Source organism: Haliotis rufescens, unplaced genomic scaffold, assembly GCF_023055435.1.
Source record: "Haliotis rufescens isolate VD_foot unplaced genomic scaffold, xgHalRufe1.0.p SCAF_3, whole genome shotgun sequence".
NCBI classification, from domain to species: Eukaryota; Metazoa; Mollusca; class Gastropoda; order Lepetellida; family Haliotidae; genus Haliotis; species Haliotis rufescens.
The window spans coordinates 39,771,477-39,794,267 of record NW_025964001.1 but is presented as its reverse complement, the minus strand read 5'-3'; positions in this window follow the sequence as shown (position 1 = coordinate 39,794,267).

Below are 22,791 nucleotides of genomic sequence, written 5' to 3'. Positions count from 1 at the left end.
CCACATAACTGCAATAATTTATACACTCGGCGCTGTTGTACAATATGGAACATTTGGAACACAAAGACTGTCTTTTAACAAACAACATTAGATCTGGCGCCATGTTGATGCTCGCTTCAAGCTTTTCTTGTATTATTTGTTCACTTCATCCTCTTGTCAAATTGTCACACTGGATAGTTACATGGGAACAAAAACCGACATAAAAAGCTAAATTCAGGGCACCTTAACACATGAACCAACCTATATATATCAATATCCCCAATATGGGGACCATTACCAATCCCCTACTATCAAACATGATTGAACAATTTTACGACAATCATCTAATGTTAGTTTGATGCGATAGCTAACGAAAGTGATGTGTTAGACGTTGTGACTGACAAGTTAGACACATCTCGAACAAATACCCAAATATCCATTGATCAAAAGCTATGACTGTTTACGACATCAATCCCGGAGCGCGACAAGGGGCGGGTAATTCATCAAACGGTCATTGCTACGTGGCGCTGATCTTGCAGTTAATGTATGTTTTTAGACAAAAACATAAGTTGTATATAGACGATGACTCACCCCATTAATCTTCACTATTGTGTTTCATGGCCAGTTGCCAGAGGGCCCATGTTCCGACTGTCATCCGCGTTATGCAACTGTCTGTCTGTGTGTCCCCATCGTGCCTGGCCCCGAGCCGACCTGAGATCAACTTGTCGTCGCCATATTGGACACAGTATAAAAAGATTAGAGACACGTTTGAGGTGAGGTGAGGTGAAATGGGGTTTAACGTCGCGTCCAAGATTATTGCACTTATATAGCGACGTGCATGCACGTGTATGTGTGTGTGTGGCTGCTTGTACTAGTCGGGACTGATGCCGATTTATAGTGCTAGCACACTGAGATACCATGCCGCAGTTTAACATGAATACCCCACTCAGACACAGTATACTGACTCCGAGCCGACCAGTCCTTGCTTTAGCCCCTTAATGCCGAGCGCCAGACAGGGTAACAACAAGAACCATCTTTTAACGTCTTTTGGTATGACGCGGCTGGGGATCGAACCCCAGACCTTCCGCTCTCCGGGCGGACGCTCTACCAATAGACCACGGAGGCGGTGAGACACGTTTGAACTACCTGGCTATTTTCATAGTCATATATCACCAACTTTCATTTAAGTGTTTCCAAAACACATTATGTGTTCAGCCGTCATATAGCTGGAATATTGCTGAGTGCGGCGTTAAACAACAAACAAAACAAAACATTATGTGTTCAGATATAACTTCTTAATTCATGCTGAAAATTGCTGAAGTCGTGTGTGATCGGCCGTTGTTTATTTAAATCTGTCTAACAATACACCCCGCTCTGAGATAAAGTGTACTAGATTCCTTCTGAAACATTTTGTTTGTTGTTTCACGCCGAGCTCAGCAATATTCCCTTTGACCGCGGCCTGTTGGTAATCGAATAAGAGCCAGACAACCGGTGATTGATATTATGAGTAACGTTCAAAGTATTGAACGAAGCATACGACAAGCATACTAGATAACTCGGATACCGAGTGTGTATGTGTGTGTGTGTGTGTGTGTGGGGCTTGATTTTAGGTCATACAACATCGAACAGGCTACCTCTTTCTCAGCCTTGTTCGTTTGGCGCGTATCTTTTTAATAGGTCTAATACCGTTGACAATGATTGATGCATGGTTTAAAATACATGGTATGAATTATAAAAATCGAATTTAGGACATGATATAGCCTACTCAAAAGAAGGTAGGAACACCCGATTCTTTCCTATTACTGAAGATAATCTGTCATGACATGATATATTAACTATAGTAACATGAAAGAATCGGGTGTTCTTCAAATTTCTTTGAGAAGTATATATCCATGACAGATTAACTTTAGTAATATGAAAGAAACGGGTGTTCTGTAACTCCTATATATATAGTATATATCCTAAATATAGTAATGTTAAAGAATTAGGTGTTCTTTAACTTCATTAGATTATATAAACGTGTTATTTGCGGTGATGTTGAGTCATTTTCATTTATCACAAGGAACATTTAAATTTTGATATCATATTAACTTGAAACTGCATTGTCAGTATTATGAATTAATACACTTATTGCACGAGCTGGCATGGGTCCAGCCATCGCTTGTCCATTCAGCACGTTAGTAGCCGGGATGATTGACACGAGGGCTCTGTTTGCACATAGACTGTCGGTATGTACACTGTTTACTGCTTGTAACAAATCGAACTTACAAATGTTCCGTTTGCCATCCCCGTGAACAATCCATCAATGTGATGTCTGGCCTGTTACCTGGCCTGCCTGTGGCAGTTGGCGGAGACGCTCAGGTGAAGATGGTCGGTATAGATAATATGTAGACTCCTGACTCACCGACTTCCTTGAGGGCATGACGGACGACGCACGCACGCACGCACGTACGCACGCACACTCACGAATTTACAGATAGTGACATCAGAATTGTTTACAGATCATTGTAGTTTTATTCATAACTGCTCATTGACTGTATTTTTCATATGTATATATGATATACCAGTGTTCTTGTTTACCGGTAATTACCAGTGTTCACAGGTAAAATTAGACTTGGGCCGGCAATTCACGTGACTGTAAGTCCTTGTGGACCGACAAATAAAAAACTTTATGAATCTTTGTTGTTGAACAAACATCGGCGATAATCAATCAAGTATATTTTTAGAACGATCAGCTTGTCTTTTAGCATCAGGGCTTCCTGTTGTCTCTATTTAGTGCAAGAACGATGACACTGATTTCGTATTGTTGTAACAGTTTTGTTGTGTTAATGATTAAATAGGAGTATATGAGTGAGTGAGTGAGTGAGTATGGTTTTACGCCGCTTTTAGCAATATTCCAGCAATATCACGGCGGGGGACACCAGAAATGGGCTTCACACATTGTACCCATGTCGGGAATCGAACTCAGGTCTTCGGCGTGACGAGCGAACGCTTTAACCACTAGGCTACCCGACCGCCCCAGGAGTATATGAAGTTATTATTGCTGAAGTACTTCATTAAGAATTGACTTCAACATGTTTTTGCGTTTATGGAGTTGTAAACTGTTTTGTTTGTTTTGTTTGTTGTTTAACGCCGCACACAGCAATATTCCAGCTATATGACGGCGGTCTGTAAATAATCGAGTGTGGACCAGATAATACAGTGATTGACATCATGAGCATCGATCCACGCAATTGGGATACGGTGACATGCATCAACCAAGTCTGCGAGCCTGATCACCCGATCCCTCTTAGTCACCTCTTACGACAAGCATAGTCGCCTCTTACGGCAAGTATGGGTTGCTGAAGACCTATTCTACCCCGGCTCTTCACGGGTCCAGTGTTCAGTAGTCAGTCTTGCCTGACAACGGTATAAGCAATTTATACCGAAACGAAGCTATTACAGTACAATAAAGAAGTTGTTATCCAATATTTTTATCTACTTTTTTCACTACGTTTATTTACACAGGGCGCACCGTTTTTTTACGTTTATATCACTAAGACAACCTTGTTCTCAGTGATCAAGGTCCTGCCAGGCCTCTATATGGGGGAATTAGCTATAGGGAGATAGCCTTGAAACAAGAGCGGAGAGCGCTGTGAGTTCTTTGGATTTATTCCTGCAAGTGTTCGAGACCCAAACCCCCTTGGGTCATAAACCACACATCTCTACCCGTATAACATTAACTATTTCTCTAAGGTTGACAACACAAAGAAGGTGTAAGAAAATAGGCTCAGTATTGAGTAAAGAGTTGTTTTTAATTACAGTTCTAGCTGATCGTCAAACATGCGCCAGCTGGTTACAAAACATTTATCAGTGCTTGACCAAAAGAAGAAAAGCCCGGTGCCGACCGTGCCCGCTGACTTTATCTATGATTATATATGTAATTTAACTAAGCCTGAACGCGTTTGCTAAGGGACAGCTGCTGCGGTTTACTAGCGGCGCTGTAAACGAGATACACTTGTCTAGCGACTTGCAAATATAAGGATTTCCTTTGTTAAGCTCAATTAGAGAAAAATATCCAGAAATATATGGAATCGAATACCTCCATAAACGCAAAAAATATGGAAGTCCGTTCTTAAACAACGCACCACTTTCCGATTGACTTCCTCAAAAGCCTTGCGTGAACGTTAAATCGTGATGACTTACGTGTTTATTTGTAGATAAATTATTCATTATCTAAAATATCCCTTTGATCTTCCGATGACACCTTTACTTCGCGCACAGCTGTGACATTATTCGTCATTCATGACGGGATAAACGATTAGCTCCGAATAAACGCGTGATCTGCATAAGAGGAGGCGAATTATAGAGTTATATTGACCAGCACGTGGTTGCTCTGGACATGAATCACGTGATTAACACTGGCAGTACCGGCGAGCAGTGAGTTTAAATATTTAGACAATTCATGTGTAGTAAATACACAAAATATTAACAATAGTTACCTATTTAGCGTCCATTGACGTCCAACAGCATCAATATTACATGATGATACCCTACCTGGTATCTCGAATATGATATCTCTGGAAAACCAAAAAATTGACAGTATAGGTTCTGTGTAAAGACGGTTCCATGTCATTCGTTTCCTCGTTGTTTTGTTATCTCAGGTCGTTTCGTTTCCCGGACTATCGACAATTTAAATACAAAATGTTGAAGGTAATGTTCCGTAGTACGGATGCTATTTGTATACTATGACCTCATTATTCAAGCAATGACGTCATACGCTGACAACTTAACCAGATATGTAAATCAAATTCATTTTCTTTAATTTTGGACGTACCCATACCAAGTGCAAAATCCAGAAGTTTCACGGACATCTTTCAACAAATTTGATTGCGTCACTTACTACAGTGTGTTCAACAATTACGCTCTGCTGCTTAGAGTTCCTTACCAAGTTCTTGTGCCACAGTCCGTCGAGATTCGTCACCTTTACACACTCCGTTCAATATATTACATGTTTATCATCCATTATTCATTTCTTAAAGAGATTATTCCCTATTTTGATTTGTACCATATGTTCCCGTGTTTTTTTCAGGTGAACAATTGACTTGCCTTTGCATGTGTTTGTGACGGGTGCCACTGGTTGGACAGGATACGCTTATGTTTCGCGAGCACCTGGTATCATCACTATTTGATAGTGATTCATAAACACATGTTAATGATCTACTCGGAATCGTACAGTCAAAGGGGTTTTGTCGCTTTTTTTTTTTTTTTTTCTTTTTTATTATTTATTTATTTACTCCGCCTTTAGCAATTCCTACAATATCACGACGGGGGACACCAAAAGTGGTCTTCACACATTGTGCCTTTGTGGGGAATCGAACCGGGGCATTCGGCGTGACGAGCAAACGCGTTAACCTATGGGCTTACCCACTGCCCGATTTTTCAGATATTGTAAACTGTGAAAATTTTTATTTGAATTGACGCTTTTATCCCTTGTAAACAATAATTGTACCGTTCCACATGCTATAATACGCTCACTTTTCATGTGTAAACCCATATCCTTATCGTTCTGAAAGTCGTGATTTTGGTATCATGTGATTCTGCGCTTGTGTGTGACACATCTTACTGACTCAGAGCCGAGCAGCCCTTGTTTCAGACCCTTAATGCCGAGCGCCAGGCAGAGTAACAAATACCATCGCCTTTATCGGCTTTTGGTATGACGCTGCTGGGATCGAACTCCGGACCTTCCGCTCTCCGGAGCGGACGCTCTTCCACTAGACCACGAAGGCTCTCCCTTAATGGTGAAGTTCATAGAATATGTTTGACGTCCAAATATATTCACACAGAATAAAATTTCGTAAAGTTGTGATATGTTTTATAATAAAATACATGGCTCCTAAATATACAGTGTACAGATGTAAACACATACAAGACATATTTACATCTAACCATGTTTAGGAAAGTGTTTAAATCCTAAACGAAATATTTATTTTGGTGTGTTCTATCTAAACATTAGCCATTCCAATACTAAACATGCTTAAGTTGTAAACATGTTTAGAGTATGGGGATGTTGTTTTTGATGGTGTTTAGGCTATGAGAAGATGTCTTTAGGCCTTAAACGTGTCACAAAATTGGGACAAGAAATGAGGTTGAGTTTGTGTTCAGGATCTAAACACATTTTTTACATTGGACTCACAGATAATATTGTTTTTATATAATGGATGAATGTAACGGTTGATCCAATTTTGCCGTGTCATCCGTTTCCGCAGTGCAGAGAAAAGGATACTTTCGTTCTCATTAAAATCAAATGTTTTACTCTTTGCGATACGATACGAGTCCTCTCTGCGTGAAGATCTCACAACGTCGACAATGGAGGTGTTCACGCAGAGAGACATCGTATCGGAGAAACTGATCTTGTTTTAATGAGATTCGGGATACTTAGGACAATAGATAAAGCCCCGTAGAGCCTAGACTATGATACATTTGACATCAGACAGAGCCCCGTAGAGCCTAGACTATGGCACATTTGACATCAGACAGAGCCCCGTAGAACCTTAAACTATCTTACATTTGATGTGAGATAGAGCCACGTAGAGCCTAGACTTTGGTACATTTGACGTGAGATAGAGACTAGGCTATGATACATTTGACGTGAGATAGAGACTAGGCTATGATACATTTGACGTGAGATAGAGCCACGTAGAGCCTAGACTATTATACATTTGACACCAGATATAACCCATAGTGAGTGAGTGAGTATCGTTTTACGCCGCTTTTAGCAATATTCCAGCAATATCCCGGCGGGGGACACCAGAAATGGGCTTCACACATTGTACCCGGGTCTTCGGCGTGACGAGCGAACGCTTTACCCACTAGGCTACCCGACTGCCCCTTTAACCCATAGAGCTCAGACATAGATATTGTGACAAGGGATAGAGCCTGGACAAGGCTACTATGACTTGCGTTAGAGACTCTGGAGCCTTGACGAGGATATTTTGACGTGAGATAGAGGCTGTAGTGCCTAGACTACGGTACATTTGACACAGAGGATGCATTCTTCGTGACAGAGGGTGCATTGTACGTGACACAGAGGATACATTCTACGTAACACAGAGGATGCATTCTTCGTGACATAGGATGCATTCTTCGTGACAGAGGGTGCATTCTACGTGGTACAGAGGATGTATTCTACGTGACACAGAGGATGCATTCTTCGTGACAGGATACATTCTACGTGACAGAGGATGCATTCTTCGTGACACAGGATGTATTCTTCGTGACACAGGGGATGCATTCTTCGTGACAGAGGGTGCATTCTACGTGACAGAGGAGGCATTCTACGTGACAGAGGGTGCATTCTACGTGACACAGAGGATGTATTCTTCGTGACAAAGGGTGCATGCTACGTGACACTGGGGATGCATTCTTCGTGACACAGAGGATGTATTCCTCATGACAGGATGTATTCTTCGTGGCACAGAGGATGTATTCTACGTGACACAGAAGATGTATTCTTCGTGGCACAGAGGATGTATTCTACGTGACACAGAAGATGTACTCTTCGTGACACAGAGGGTGCATTCTACGTGACACAGAGGATGTATTCTTCGTGACAAAGGATACATTCTACGTGACACAGCGGATGCATTCTTCGTGACAGAGGGTGCATTCTACGTGACACAGAGGATGTATTCTTCGTGACAGAGGATACATTCTACGTGACACAGAAGATGCATTCTACGTGGCACAGAGGATGTATTCTACGTGACACAGACAATGCATTCTACGTGACAGACGATGCATTCTACGTGGCACAGAGGATACATTCTACGTGGCACAGAATATGTATTCTACGTGACACAGACGATGTATTCTACGTGGCACAGAGGATACATTCTACGTGACACAGAGGATATATTCTACGTGGCACAGACGATGCTTTCTACGTGACACAGAGGATGTATTTTCACGTGGCACAGACGATGCATTCTACGTGACACAGATGATGTATTCTACGTGGCTCAGAGGATGGTTACAAACAACAGCTTTGAGTTGTGTTGGTCGTGAGTTCAGTGGCATGGTTTTGTATTGTTTATATGCAAATTAGTTTTCGTGCGTTGTCCATCCAGGCGGTACTGAAATGAGAGTAATACCTGTTTAGAAGTACATTGCCCAAGGGCATATATATCCAGTATTAGGGTTCACAGATGGATGATGATAATTTATCAGGTCGTGTGAGTACGATTTTATTTACATATCTCTAATCGTATGTATGTATAGGACGACGCAATAGTTAAGTTATGGTAAGCGTTTTCGATTTTTTTGTACGTTTCTAGTCAACTGCAAGATGGGGACATTTCGTTTACAAGTATACGAACATGGCCATTGCTGTGCGACGTTATCCAGGAGAAACATTTGAAGGCAAAGTGTGTGAGTGGCGGGTGCTACTGGACTGAACGTTAACTATTAGGCAACAAGAATTGGGGGTGTTTTAGCGTCTTTCCGTGTTAGAGGGGGACATTTTGTTAGGTCCAGACCTTGTAGGGCCTTACATACTTTCACCTTGCATTATTGACCCCCCGACCATCCAAAACCACCACGACCTGACCAACCAAACCTACCACGACCTGACCATCCTAACCCACCACGATCTGACCATCCAAACCCACCATGGCCTGACCATCCAACCCCATCATGACCTAACCATCCAAACCCACCATGACCTGACCATCCAACCCCATCATGACCTAACCATCCAAACCCACCACGACCTGACCATCCAAACCTGCCCACCACGACCTGACCATCCAACCAACCAAGACTCAACCATCATCCACACCCTCACGACCTGACCATCCAAACCGACCCACCACGACCTGACCATCCAAACCCACCACGACCTGACCATCCAAACACACCAAGACCTGACCATCCAAACACACCACCACGACCTGACCATCCTAATCCACCACGACCTGACCATCCAAACACACCACGACCTGACCATCCAAACACACCACGACCTGACCATCCAAACACACCCACCACGACCTTACCATCCTAATCCACCACGACCTGACCATCCAAACCCACCACGACCTGACCATCCAAACACACCCACCACGACCTGACCATCCTAATCCACCACGACCTGACCATCAAAACACACCACGACCTGACCATCCAAACACACCACGACCTGACCATCCAAACCCACCCACCATGACCTGACCATCCAAACACACCACGACCTGACCATCCAAACACACCACGACCTGACCATCAAAACACACCACGACCTGACCATCCAAACACACCCACCACGACCTGACCATCCAAACCAAACCAACCACGACGTAACCATCATCCAAACCCACCACGACCTGACCACCCAAACCTGCCCACCACGACCTGACCATCAAAACACACCACGACCTGACCACCCAAACCTGCCCACCACGACCTGACCATCCAAACACACCACGACTTGACCATCCAAACCCATCACGACCTGACCATCCAAACCCAACCACAACGACCTGACCATCCAAACCCACCACGACCTGACCATCCAAACACACCACGACCTGACCATCCAAACACACCCACCACGACCGTACCATCCAAACCCACCACGACCTGACCATCCAAACCCACCACGACCTGACCTCCCATAACACCCATCACGACCTGACCATCCAAACCCACCACGACCTGACCATCCAAACACACCCACCACGACCTGACCATCCAAACACACCCAACACGACCTGACCATCCAAACCCACCACGACCTGACCATCCAAACACACCCAACACGACCTGACCATCCAAACCCACCACGACCTGACCATCCAAACACACCCACCACGACCTGACCATCCAAACACACCCACCACGACCTGACCATCCAAACACACCACGACCTGACCATCCAAACACACCCACCACGACCTGACCATCCAAACACACCCACCACGACCTGACCATCCAAACACACCCACCACGACCTGACCATCCAAACCAAACCAACCACGACGTAACCATCATCCAAACCCACCACGACCTGACCATCCAAACACACCCACCACGACCTGACCATCCAAACCAAACCAACCACGACGTAACCATCATCCAAACCCACCACGACCTGACCATCCAAACCCACCACGACCTGACCATCCAAACCAACCCACCACGACCTGACCATCCAAACCGACCCACCACGACCTGACCATCCAAACACACCCATCATGACCTGACCATCCAAACACACCACGACCTGACCATCCAAACACACCCACCACGACCTGACCATCCAAACCCATCCGCCACGACCTGACCATCCAAACACACCACGACCTGACCATCCAAACACACCACGACCTGACCATCCAAACACACCCACCACGACCTGACCATCCAAACCAACCACGACCTGACCATCCAAACACACCCACCACGACCTGACCATCCAAACACACCACGACCTGACCATCCAAACACACCACGACCTGACCATCCAAACACACCCACCACGACCTGACCATCCAAACACACCCACCACGACCTGACCATCCAAACACACCACTACCTGACCATCCAAACACACCACGACCTGACCATCCAAACACACCACGACCTGACAATCCAAACACACCACGACCTGACCATCCAAACACACCCACCACGACCTGACCATCCAAACACACCCACCACGACCTGACCATCCAAACACACCCACCACGACCTGACCATCCAAACACACCACGACCTGACCATCCAAACACACCCACCACGACCTGACCATCCAAACACACCCACCACGACCTGACCATCCAAACACACCACGACCTGACCATCCAAACACACCCACCACGACCTGACCATCCAAACCAAACCAACCACGACGTAACCATCATCCAAACCCACCACGACCTGACCATCCAAACACACCACGACCTGACCATCCAAACACACCACGACCTGACCATCCAAACACACCACGACCTGACCATCCAAACACACCCACCACGACCTGACCATCCAAACCAAACCAACCACGACGTAACCATCATCCAAACCCACCACGACTTGACCATCCTAATCCACCACGACCTGACCATCCAAACCCAACCACCACGACCTGACCATCCAAACACACCCACCACGACCTGACCATCCAAACCCACCACGACCTGACCATCCAAACACACCCACCACGACCTGACCATCCAAACCCACCACGACCTGACCATCCAAACCCACCCACAACGACCTGACCATCCAAACCCACCAACCACAACCTGACCATCCAAACCCACCCACCACGACCTGACCATCCAAACACACCACGACCTGACCATCCAAACACACCCACCACGACCTGACCATACAAACCAAACCAACCACGACGTAACCATCATCCAAACCCACCACGACCTGACCATCCTAATCCACCACGACCTGACCATCCAAACCCAACCACCACGACCTGACCATCCAAACACACCCACCACGACCTGACCATCCAAACACACCACGACCTGACCATCCAAACCCACCCACCACGACCTGACCATCCAAACACACCCACCACGACCTGACCATCCAAACACACCCACCACGACCTGACCATCCAAACACACCACGACCTGACCATCCAAACCCACCACGACCTGACCATCCAAACACACCCACCACGACCTGACCATCCAAACACACCCACCACGACCTGACCATCCAAACCCACCACGACCTGACCATCCAAACCCACCCACCACGACCTGACCATCCAAACCCACCACGACCTGACCATCCAAACACACCCACCACGACCTGACCATCCAAACACACCCACCACGACCTGACCATCCAAACCCACCACGACCTGACCATCCAAACCCATCCGCCACGACCTGACCATCCAAACACACCACGACCTGACCATCCAAACACACCCACCACGACCTGACCATCCAAACCCACCACGACCTGACCATCCAAACACACCACTACCTGACCATCCAAACACACCCACCACGACCTGACCATCCAAACCAAACCAACCACGACGTAACCATCATCCAAACCCACCACGGCCTGACCATCCTAATCCACCACGACCTGACCATCCAAACCCACCCACCACAACCTAACCATCCAAACCGACCCACCACGACCTGACCATCCAAACCCACCCACCACGACCTGACCATCCAAACACACCACGACCTGACCATCCAAACCCACCACGACCTGACCATCCAAACACACCACGACCTGACCATCCAAACCCACCCACTACAATCTAACCATCCAAACACACCCACCACGACCTTACCATCCAAACCCACAACGACCTGACCATCCAAACACACCCACCACGACCTTACCATCCAAACACACCCACCACGACCTGACCATCCAAACACACCACGACCTGACCATCCAAACCCACCCACTACAATCTAACCATCCAAACACACCCACCACGACCTGACCATCCAAACACACCCACCACGACCTGACCATCCAAACCCACCACGACCTGACCATCCAAACCCACCCACTACAATCTAACCATCCAAACACACCCACCACGACCTGACCATCCAAACACACCCACCACGACCTGACCATCCAAACCCACCACGACCTGACCATCCAAACCCACCCACCACAATCTAACCATCCAAACACACCCACCACGACCTGACCATCCAAACCCACCACGACCTTACCATCCAAACACACCCACCACGACCTTACCAACCAAACACACCCACCACGACCTTACCATCCAAACACACCCACCACGACCTGACCATCCAAACCCACCACGACCTGACCATCCAAACCCACCCACTACAATCTAACCATCCAAACACACCCACCACGACCTGACCATCCAAACACACCCACCACGACCTGACCATCCAAACCCACCACGACCTGACCATCCAAACCCACCCACCACAATCTAACCATCCAAACACACCCACCACGACCTGACCATCCAAACCCACCACGACCTTACCAACCAAACACACCCACCACGACCTTACCAACCAAACACACCCACCACGACCTTACCATCCAAACACACCCACCACGACCTGACCATCCAAACCCACCACGACCTGACCATCCAAACCCACCCACTACAATCTAACCATCCAAACACACCCACCACGACCTGACCATCCAAACCCACCACGACCTGACCATCCAAACACACCCACCACGACCTGACCATCCAAACCCACCACGACCTGACCATCCAAACACACCCACCACGACCTGACCATCCAAACCCACCCACTACAATCTAACCATCCAAACACACCCACCACGACCTGACCATCCAAACCCACCACGACCTGACCATCCAAACCCACCCACCACAATCTAACCATCCAAACCCACCCACCACAATCTAACCATCCAAACCCACCACGACCTGACCATCCAAACACACCACGACCTGACCATCCAAACACACCCACCACGACCTGACCATCCAAACACACCCACCACGACCTGACCATCCAAACACACCCACCACGACCTGACCATCCAAACCCACCCACCACGACCTGACCATCCAAACACACCCACCACGACCTGACCATCCAAACCCACCACGACCTGACCATCCAAACACACCACGACCTGACCATCCAAACACACCCACCACGACCTGACCATCCAAACACACCCACCACGACCTGACCATCCAAACCCACCACGACCTGACCATCCAAACACACCACGACCTGACCATCCAAACACACCCACCACGACCTGACCATACAAACACACCCACCACGACCTGACCATCCAAACACACCCACCACGACCTGACCATCCAATCCATCCACCACCACCTGACCATCCAAACACACCCACCACGACCTGACCATCCAAACCCACCCACCACCACCTGACCATCCAACCCATCCACCACCACCTGACCATCCAAACACACCCACCACGACCTGACCATCCAAACCCACCACGACCTGACCATCCAAACCCACCCACTACAATCTAACCATCCAAACACACCCACCACGACCTGACCATCCAAACCCACCACGACCTGACCATCCAAACACACCCACCACGACCTGACCATCCAAACCCACCACGACCTGACCATCCAAACCCACCCACCACAATCTAACCATCCAAACACACCCACCACAATCTAACCATCCAAACCCACCACGACCTGACCATCCAAACACACCACGACCTGACCATCCAAACACACCCACCACGACCTGACCATCCAAACCCACCACGACCTGACCATCCAAACCCACCCACCACAATCTAACCATCCAAACACACCCACCACAATCTAACCATCCAAACCCACCACGACCTGACCATCCAAACCCACCACGACCTGACCATCCAAACACACCCACCACGACCTGACCATCCAAACACACCCACCACGACCTGACCATCCAACCCATCCACCACCACCTGACCATCCAAACCCACCCACAACGACCTGACCATCCAAACCCACCCACAACGACCTGGCCCCACACAGAGCTGACTGAAAAGAGCTGACCGCCCTTACACCAACCCCACATAGGTGTTGACCAGCAACCCCCTGCAATCTTCCACCACTGGGCTTCAGAGAAGGTCTGTCCCTCTCATCGATACCCCCTGACAGGAGTACATTACACAGCGGAGTATGACGTGGGGATAGCTGCATGAGAAGCACAGAACTAATGAAGTTGTCAAATTAATTACCTCTCCCCGTGTGCAGGTAATCCCCAAATCGATGCTGATTCTGTCTCAAGATCGGCAAAAAATAAAACTGCGTGTGGATACGTGGTCAAAGGGAATTAGGAATGCGAATTCATTTTCAAATATTGTATTATCTGCTTTCTTGGACAGATGAGGTAATTATTTCTGACATTTTCCTAATTGAATGATCTAATAATTGCGCCTATATGCTCGGTTTGCGATTGATAATTTGGATTCCTACCACGCAAACAAAAAGCATCACGTGACGGATGGCTGTTGTGAGATACAGACGGGCTTTCTGACAGGTGTGAGATGTTATAGATTCGTATTCAATTCCAGGTTCCTAATGCACGTGCTCTGATGTCATTTGGCACTCTCCGCGGTGACAGTGCTCATAGTGTGTGCAGTCAATATGATGCATGACATTTTATGACATGTGACACGTGGATACAAACGTCATGTGGAACAGCTGACGTCATTTGACGCTAAAATCACGTCATGGAAACGAATTTATTTCACGGTGGAACTGTAGTCCCTAACGTAAGAACATTTCATTGCGTCAACGAGGAAAACAGTTCATTTAACGTGGGAACTTGAAGGTCAACATAAAAACACTGTATGAATGTGACGTTAAACTGCAGCAGCTACATACATATAAACACTGTGTTAATTTGACGTGAAACTAAAGCAACTACATACACATAAACACTGTATGAATTTGACGTGAAACTGTAGCAGCTACATACATACAGACACTGGGTTAATTTGACGTGAAACTGGAGCAGCTACATGCATACAAACACTTGTTAACTTCACGTAAAACTGTAGCATCTACACACATATAAACACTTAATTTGACGTGAAACTGTAGCAGCTACATACATATAAACAGTGTGTTAATTTGACGTGAAACTGTAGCAGCTACATGCATACAAACACTTGTTAACTTCACGTAAAACTAGCATCTACACACAAATAAACACTGTTAATTTGACGTGAAACTGTAGCAGCTACATACATATAAACACTGTTAATTTGACGTGAAACTGAAACAGCTACACACATATAAACACTGTGTTAATTTGACGTGAAACTGTAGCAGCTACATACATATAAACACTGTTAATTTGACGTGAAACTGAAACAGCTACATGCATATAAACACTGTGTTAATCTGACGTGAAACTGAAACTGCTACATACATATAAACACTGTGTTAATCTGACGTGAAACTGAAACAGCTACACACATATAAACACTGTGTTAATTTGACGTGAAACTGAAACAGCTACACACATATAAACACTTAATTTGACGTGAAACTGTAGCAGCTACATACATATAAACAGTGTGTTAATTTGACGTGAAACTGTAGCAGCTACATGCATACAAACACTTGTTAACTTCACGTAAAACTAGCATCTACACACAAATAAACACTGTTAATTTGACGTGAAACTGTAGCAGCTACATACATATAAACACTGTTAATTTGACGTGAAACTGAAACAGCTACACACATATAAACACTGTGTTAATTTGACGTGAAACTGTAGCAGCTACATACATATAAACACTGTTAATTTGACGTGAAACTGAAACAGCTACATGCATATAAACACTGTGTTAATCTGACGTGAAACTGAAACTGCTACATACATATAAACACTGTGTTAATCTGACGTGAAACTGAAACAGCTACACACATATAAACACTGTGTTAATTTGACGTGAAACTGAAACAGCTACACACATATAAACACTGTGTTTATTTGACGTGAAACTGTAGCAGCTACACACATATAAACACTGTGTTTATTTGACGTGAAACTGTAGCAGCTACATACATATAAATAGTGTCTTAATTTGACGTGAAACTGAAACAGCTACACACATATAAATACTGTGTTAATTTGACGTGAAACTGAAACAGCTACACACATATAAACACTGTGTTAATTTGACGTGAAACTGTAGCAGCTACATACATATAAACACTGTTAATTTGACGTGAAACTGAAACAGCTACACACATATAAACACAGTTAATTTGACGTGAAACTGAAACAGCTACATGCATATAAACACTGTGTTAATTTGACGTGAAACTGAAACTGCTACATACATATAACCACTGTGTTAATCTGACGTGAAACTGAAACAGCTACACACATATAAACACTGTGTTAATTTGACGTGAAACTGAAACAGCTACACACATATAAACACCGTGTTTATTTGACGTGAAACTGTAGCAGCTACACACATATAAACACTGTGTTTATTTGACGTGAAACTGTAGCAGCTACATACATATAAACACTGTGTTAATTTGACGTGAAACTGAAACAGCTTCACACATATAAATACTGTGTTAATTTGACGTGAAACTGAAACAGCTACACACATGTAAACACAGTTAATTTGACGTGAAACTGAAACAGCTACATGCATATAAACACAGTTAATTTGACGTGAAACTGAAACAGCTACACACATATAAACACTGTTTATTTGACGTGAAACTGTAGCAGCTACATACATATAAATACTGTGTTAATTTGACGTAAAACTGAAACAGCTACACACATGTAAACACTGTGTTAATTTGACGTGAAACTGAAACAGCTACACACATATAAACACTGTGTTTATTTGACGTGAAGCTGTAGCAGCTACATACCGGTACATATAAACACTGTTAATTTGACGTGAAACTGAAACAGCTACACACATATAAACACAGTTAATTTGACGTGAAACTGAAACAGCTACATGCATATAAACACTGTGTTAATTTGACGTGAAACTGAAACTGCTACATACATATAACCACTGTGTTAATCTGACGTGAAACTGAAACAGCTACACACATATAAACACTGTGCTAATTTGACGTGAAACTGAAACAGCTACACACATATAAACACTATTAATTTGACGTGAAACTGTAGCAGCTATATGCATATAAACACTGTCTTAATTTGACGTGAAACTGTAGCAGCTACACACATATAAACGCTGTGTTAATTTGACGTGAAACTGTAGCAGCTACATACATATAAACACTGTTTATTTGACGTGAAACTGTAGCAGCTACATACATATAAATACTGTGTTAATTTGATGTGAAACTGAAACAGCTACACACATGTAAACACAGTTAATTTGACGTGAAACTGTAGCAGCTACATACATATAAACACTGTTTATTTGACGTGAAACTGTAGCAGCTACATACATATAAATACTGTGTTAATTTGACGTGAAACTGAAACAGCTACACACATGTAAACACAGTTAATTTGACGTGAAACTGTAGCAGTTAAACAACTGACAACTGAAATAACTGTACACAAAGCACTGTGTTCATTAAATGTCATGAAAAGCGAAATTTCTGCTCTGAAATTTGTGAGATCATGTCAGTTTGTACCCAAACGGAGTTTAGGCCTACCCCTCCATTGGGTGAATGAATACAAGGATGCAAAGACCATGGATGTCAACTTCTTTATTATGAGGAACACAACGTTTCGGAGTGTAAGCTTACTCCTTCATCGAATGAATTAATGCTAGGATACAGAGATCATCCTAGCATTCATTCATTCATCTGGTGTAGGAAGTTGTGTTCCTGATAATAAAAAAGGTTGATATCCATAAATTCTCTCTCTTGTATGTATCACGTCCAAATGCTTACAAAGACTAGACAATCAACATCGAAAATAGGTTCTATTGAATCCAGCGGAGTAATTTCATCGCGCGACATGTTGTACACTAATAAAACTATGGCTGACCTTGACCGAGCTGTCAAGACCGAGCGGCCTACTGGTAAAAGCCTTTGTGACCACTCGTGTCATTCCGAGAAAAACCGTAAGTGAGTGAGTGAGTGAGTTTATGCTTTACGTCACATCAGAAGTATGTGTAAGTGAGTGAGTGAGTTAACGCCGCTTAACAGTATTCCAGTTATATCAAGGCGTGTCAGCGTGGGAGGAAAGCCTAAAGCCCGAAGTGATGCAGGTCCCAGACGTTTACCACTTGGGTGAAACTCACGAGCACGAGTACGGAGCTGACAAACCTAGAAACTTGACCAGGGCGAACCGGTATTCGAACCCACGATCATACAATTCCTCGGGGACGCAACTCCACACGGCAAATCCCGACGCCAGAGATCACTGGGCTACCCAAGACTAACTCTTAGTCTCTGAAAATATATAATTTTGAAACAAATAAGTCCACTTGAATTGAAAAGGAAACCCAGTGAAACGGGAGATGAAGAACCGTAGGAAAATCTAGACTTGCTTCATTTAGGGATTTTGCATTGAAAATAATATGGTTCAGGGACTGTGAGACTGGCTAGGGCTACCCCTGTGTTCTGAAGGTTTGAAACCGACCAGTCAATGCATAACATAAATGTGTGTTGAGAAAACGATTTTAAATAGTTTGGGAGTAGACAATTACAGCAGGACAATATACACCATATAGATTCGTTTCAAAGATAATAAATCACACATATCCTTGACAGCCTGGACATAGCTGAAATATGCGCTTGTTTGATATTCAAGTCAGTGTAAAGTTGGAGCAGGATTTAATTAATGGAATACCTTACCAGGGCCATTAATGGAATGTAAATAGCCCTGAACTGGTATTAATTAACATACATTGGTAACAGCTGTTACGAATGTCCGACTAACGTTGTGTAGACGACATGTTGGCCTACTAAAGAGCATAAGTCCCTCACTACCTCTAGTGCGTGACCCACAGCTGCTGCTGCTGCAGAATACTAAACTACATGATGCTTGCAATGGCTGCTTGTAATAGATTTTCCTGATTGTCAAGTGCCCAAGAAATCTTTACATATAATTGTTGCAAATAGCTGGCTGAAATTTTACCTGTACCGTGCTTACGTTTTATCCTGTGTATAATCTCGTATTTGGACAGTAACGAACTGAATGTTTGTTGAGAGATGAGATGAGACAGCTTAGTGGTTAAAGTTTACGACACTCACTCACTCACTCAAGCCGAAATTCCTTACCCAACACCGGTTTTAAGTGTGAAGCTCATAACTGGTGTCTCCCGCCGTGATATTGCTGAAGCATTGCCAAAAGCGTCGTAATCAAATACTCTCTGGCTCACTCACTCACTCACTCAATGGGAATTATAGGCAGAACACTGTGAGAAAATCAGTGAATGTCTTTTTGCGCCGCAGTTACAGCACGGCGGCCAGTGAATACACGTGTTTGGGCCAGGAACACAGTTGGTTAGTCTGTCTTACAGACCCTAATACAAATATATATCAAATACAGCCCATGCAAGTCTATAACTTTTGGCAAGTCTAGATCACTCTAGTATCAAATGAAGAGAGTCACTGGGCTCCTTTTTATCATATTTGTATTAAGATAACTGAACAACTGTTTTTTCTGTACGATATATTTATTTCAGAGACTAGATGTTTGTCTAACAGTTGGTGATAACATGTGCAACCGACCCACGATTCAAACCCGATCTTACAACCATGGTTACCAGGGACCAATTCTACCCAGGGATCACTTCATGACACATGTGTTAATATAAGAATAGGTTACATTTAAGGTAGGTCTGACGCCTTTTTGAGTAGCGCTGCAATGTCAGATCGTGAGTGAGTGAAAGAGCTGGGTGTAACGCCGCTTTCAACAGTATTCCAGTTAATAACACGGCGTGTCAGCTTAATGTGGGACGAAAGCCCGAAGTGATGCAGGTCTTTGACGTTTTCAACTTTGGTGAAAACCACTGGCACGGGTATGGTGCTGACAAACCAAGAAACATCATCGGGGCGAACCGGGATTCGAACCCACAATCATTGGTTTCTGGAGTGCACAAGGGACGCAATTGCACAGCGAATTGTGGCGCCTTAGACGACTGGTCCACCCATGTGCCCTTCAATGTCAGATCGGGAGTTAGTTGTGTTTAACACCACTCTGAGAAAGGCCTCGTTCCACAGAAAGACTTGGCGCTGCGGTGATTTAGGTATATCTTAAATTATGAGAGTACCGATCAACTTCGCACTAAGGTCGGTTTGTGGAACAGGGCCCAGTACTTCACCCGGGGATTGGAGGACACGACGACAAGAAAGGTAAGTCTTTGGTGTTTACCACTTTGAGGAAACCCACGATCACGGGTATGGTGCTGACAAACCAAGAATCGGGGTGACTTGTCTACCCAACCACTGTGGAATAGAATACACATATTTGTATACAAGGTCTTATCACTGACAGCGTCTTTGTATCAGGATGTGAGTCGTGCCCTGTACGAGCGAGGCGTATTGATTCGCGCTTACCTTCAGATTAAACGAGACGAGCTCGGTCTAGCACAGACATCAACAACGAAAGGAATTATTGAATTACAAATGAATTCTTAATGAGATTTAATCATTTGATAATATACCAGTTACGCTGGGACAGTTATGTTTTGTTCCATTGTCTTCTTTAAATTGTAAACATGGCGGAATGAAGTCCATGTACGTTTTCAAACTGGTTTATAGAACGGGAATTTAGAGAAGGGAACGAGTAAAAATATACATGTCCACGATATAATTCGAAAAAACATTCTTTATTATCTAGTGTATGTTATCTCCATTCTGTTACGATACGTATCCGTTGCCATAGCTTCGTTTTGGACGCCACGTCACCATCTTCCTATCAGCAGCTTCGCACATAATGTCTCTCGCCTGTAAGGGTAATTTGATTGGACGGGTATGTTTAACGTTAGTTTGGAGTCATGCGGCTATGGTAGAGAATATGTCCACGGTGTTTATATCATACAACAAAGGTTTTAGGTGATGTGGAAATGCGTGCCCATCCGTTATCCAATGGCCAGGATCATCTTGGATACGCTATTTATCATTTATTTGTTTGTTTGTTTGTGACATGTTTACGTGTTACATAAATGCAACTGTTCGGGTATTAAAGATACGTATCTATTCCTGTATAGAATACTTTACGTAAAAATTGGCATTGACTGGTCATCCAAATTATTGTGGGCTAGTGGTATAAGATGCTGTGAATAACAGTTAAAGGGTTATTGATTTACTGTTATTTTTGTACAAGTATGCTGGTTTAGGCATTAATTTACAGTATTTTGGACGTAAAAGAGAGATACAAAGAAACTATTTCACATATTTTATCAGTCTGGAAACTCCTACCCAGTTCCCTTGCTGTATGACTGACTAGCCATCGACGGAGTACCCCGTGAAGATCCGGGTTGGAATTTGTCTTCAGCAACTAATGCAAGTCGAAAGAGGCAACTAACGGGATCAGATGGTTATCTCGTTTACTTGGTTGATGCATGTCATCATATCCTATTGCTAAGGTCGATGCTTCTGATGTCAATCACTGGATTGTCTGGTCCAGACTCTATTATTTACAGAATGTTGGCATAAAGCTTGACTATTGCTGAGTACGGAGTGAAATCAAACAACAACCAAAACATTCACGGACTACTCGACAGACCCTTTAAAGCCAGGAAAACTATACAAGGGGGACGCTGGCATTTTTTAAATAACAATTATATTCTTTTAAATAAGTTATTCTTTATTCGATAATATACTGGGATGAAATAATTCGTATATGCGGTTCAAGACTCGAAAGGCTACAAACCGCTGTGATTTAGATGTAATATTGGTAGTGGCGATAGGCGTGGAGTAGCCTAGAGGTTAAAGCGTTCGCTCGTCACGCCGAAGAAACGGGTTCGATTCCCGACATGGGTACAATGTGTGATGCCCATTCCTGGTGTCCTCCGCTGTGATATTGCTGGAATATTGCTAAAAGCGGCGTTAAACCATACTCACTCACTCACTAGTGGCGAAACATAGGCGCATCAAGAGGGGGTCAAGGCCACAGCCTTCACCTACCTACCCCCCCCCCCCCCCCCACACACACACACACACACACACACACACACACACACACCCCAACCCAACCCCTTTGAAAACCAAAAGTATTTTTTTGTAGGCAGTAAAATAATCTAGAGAGATTCTTTTGATATTTTGGACCGCTACCTATTAAAAATGTTTGATCCACCCTTGCGTAA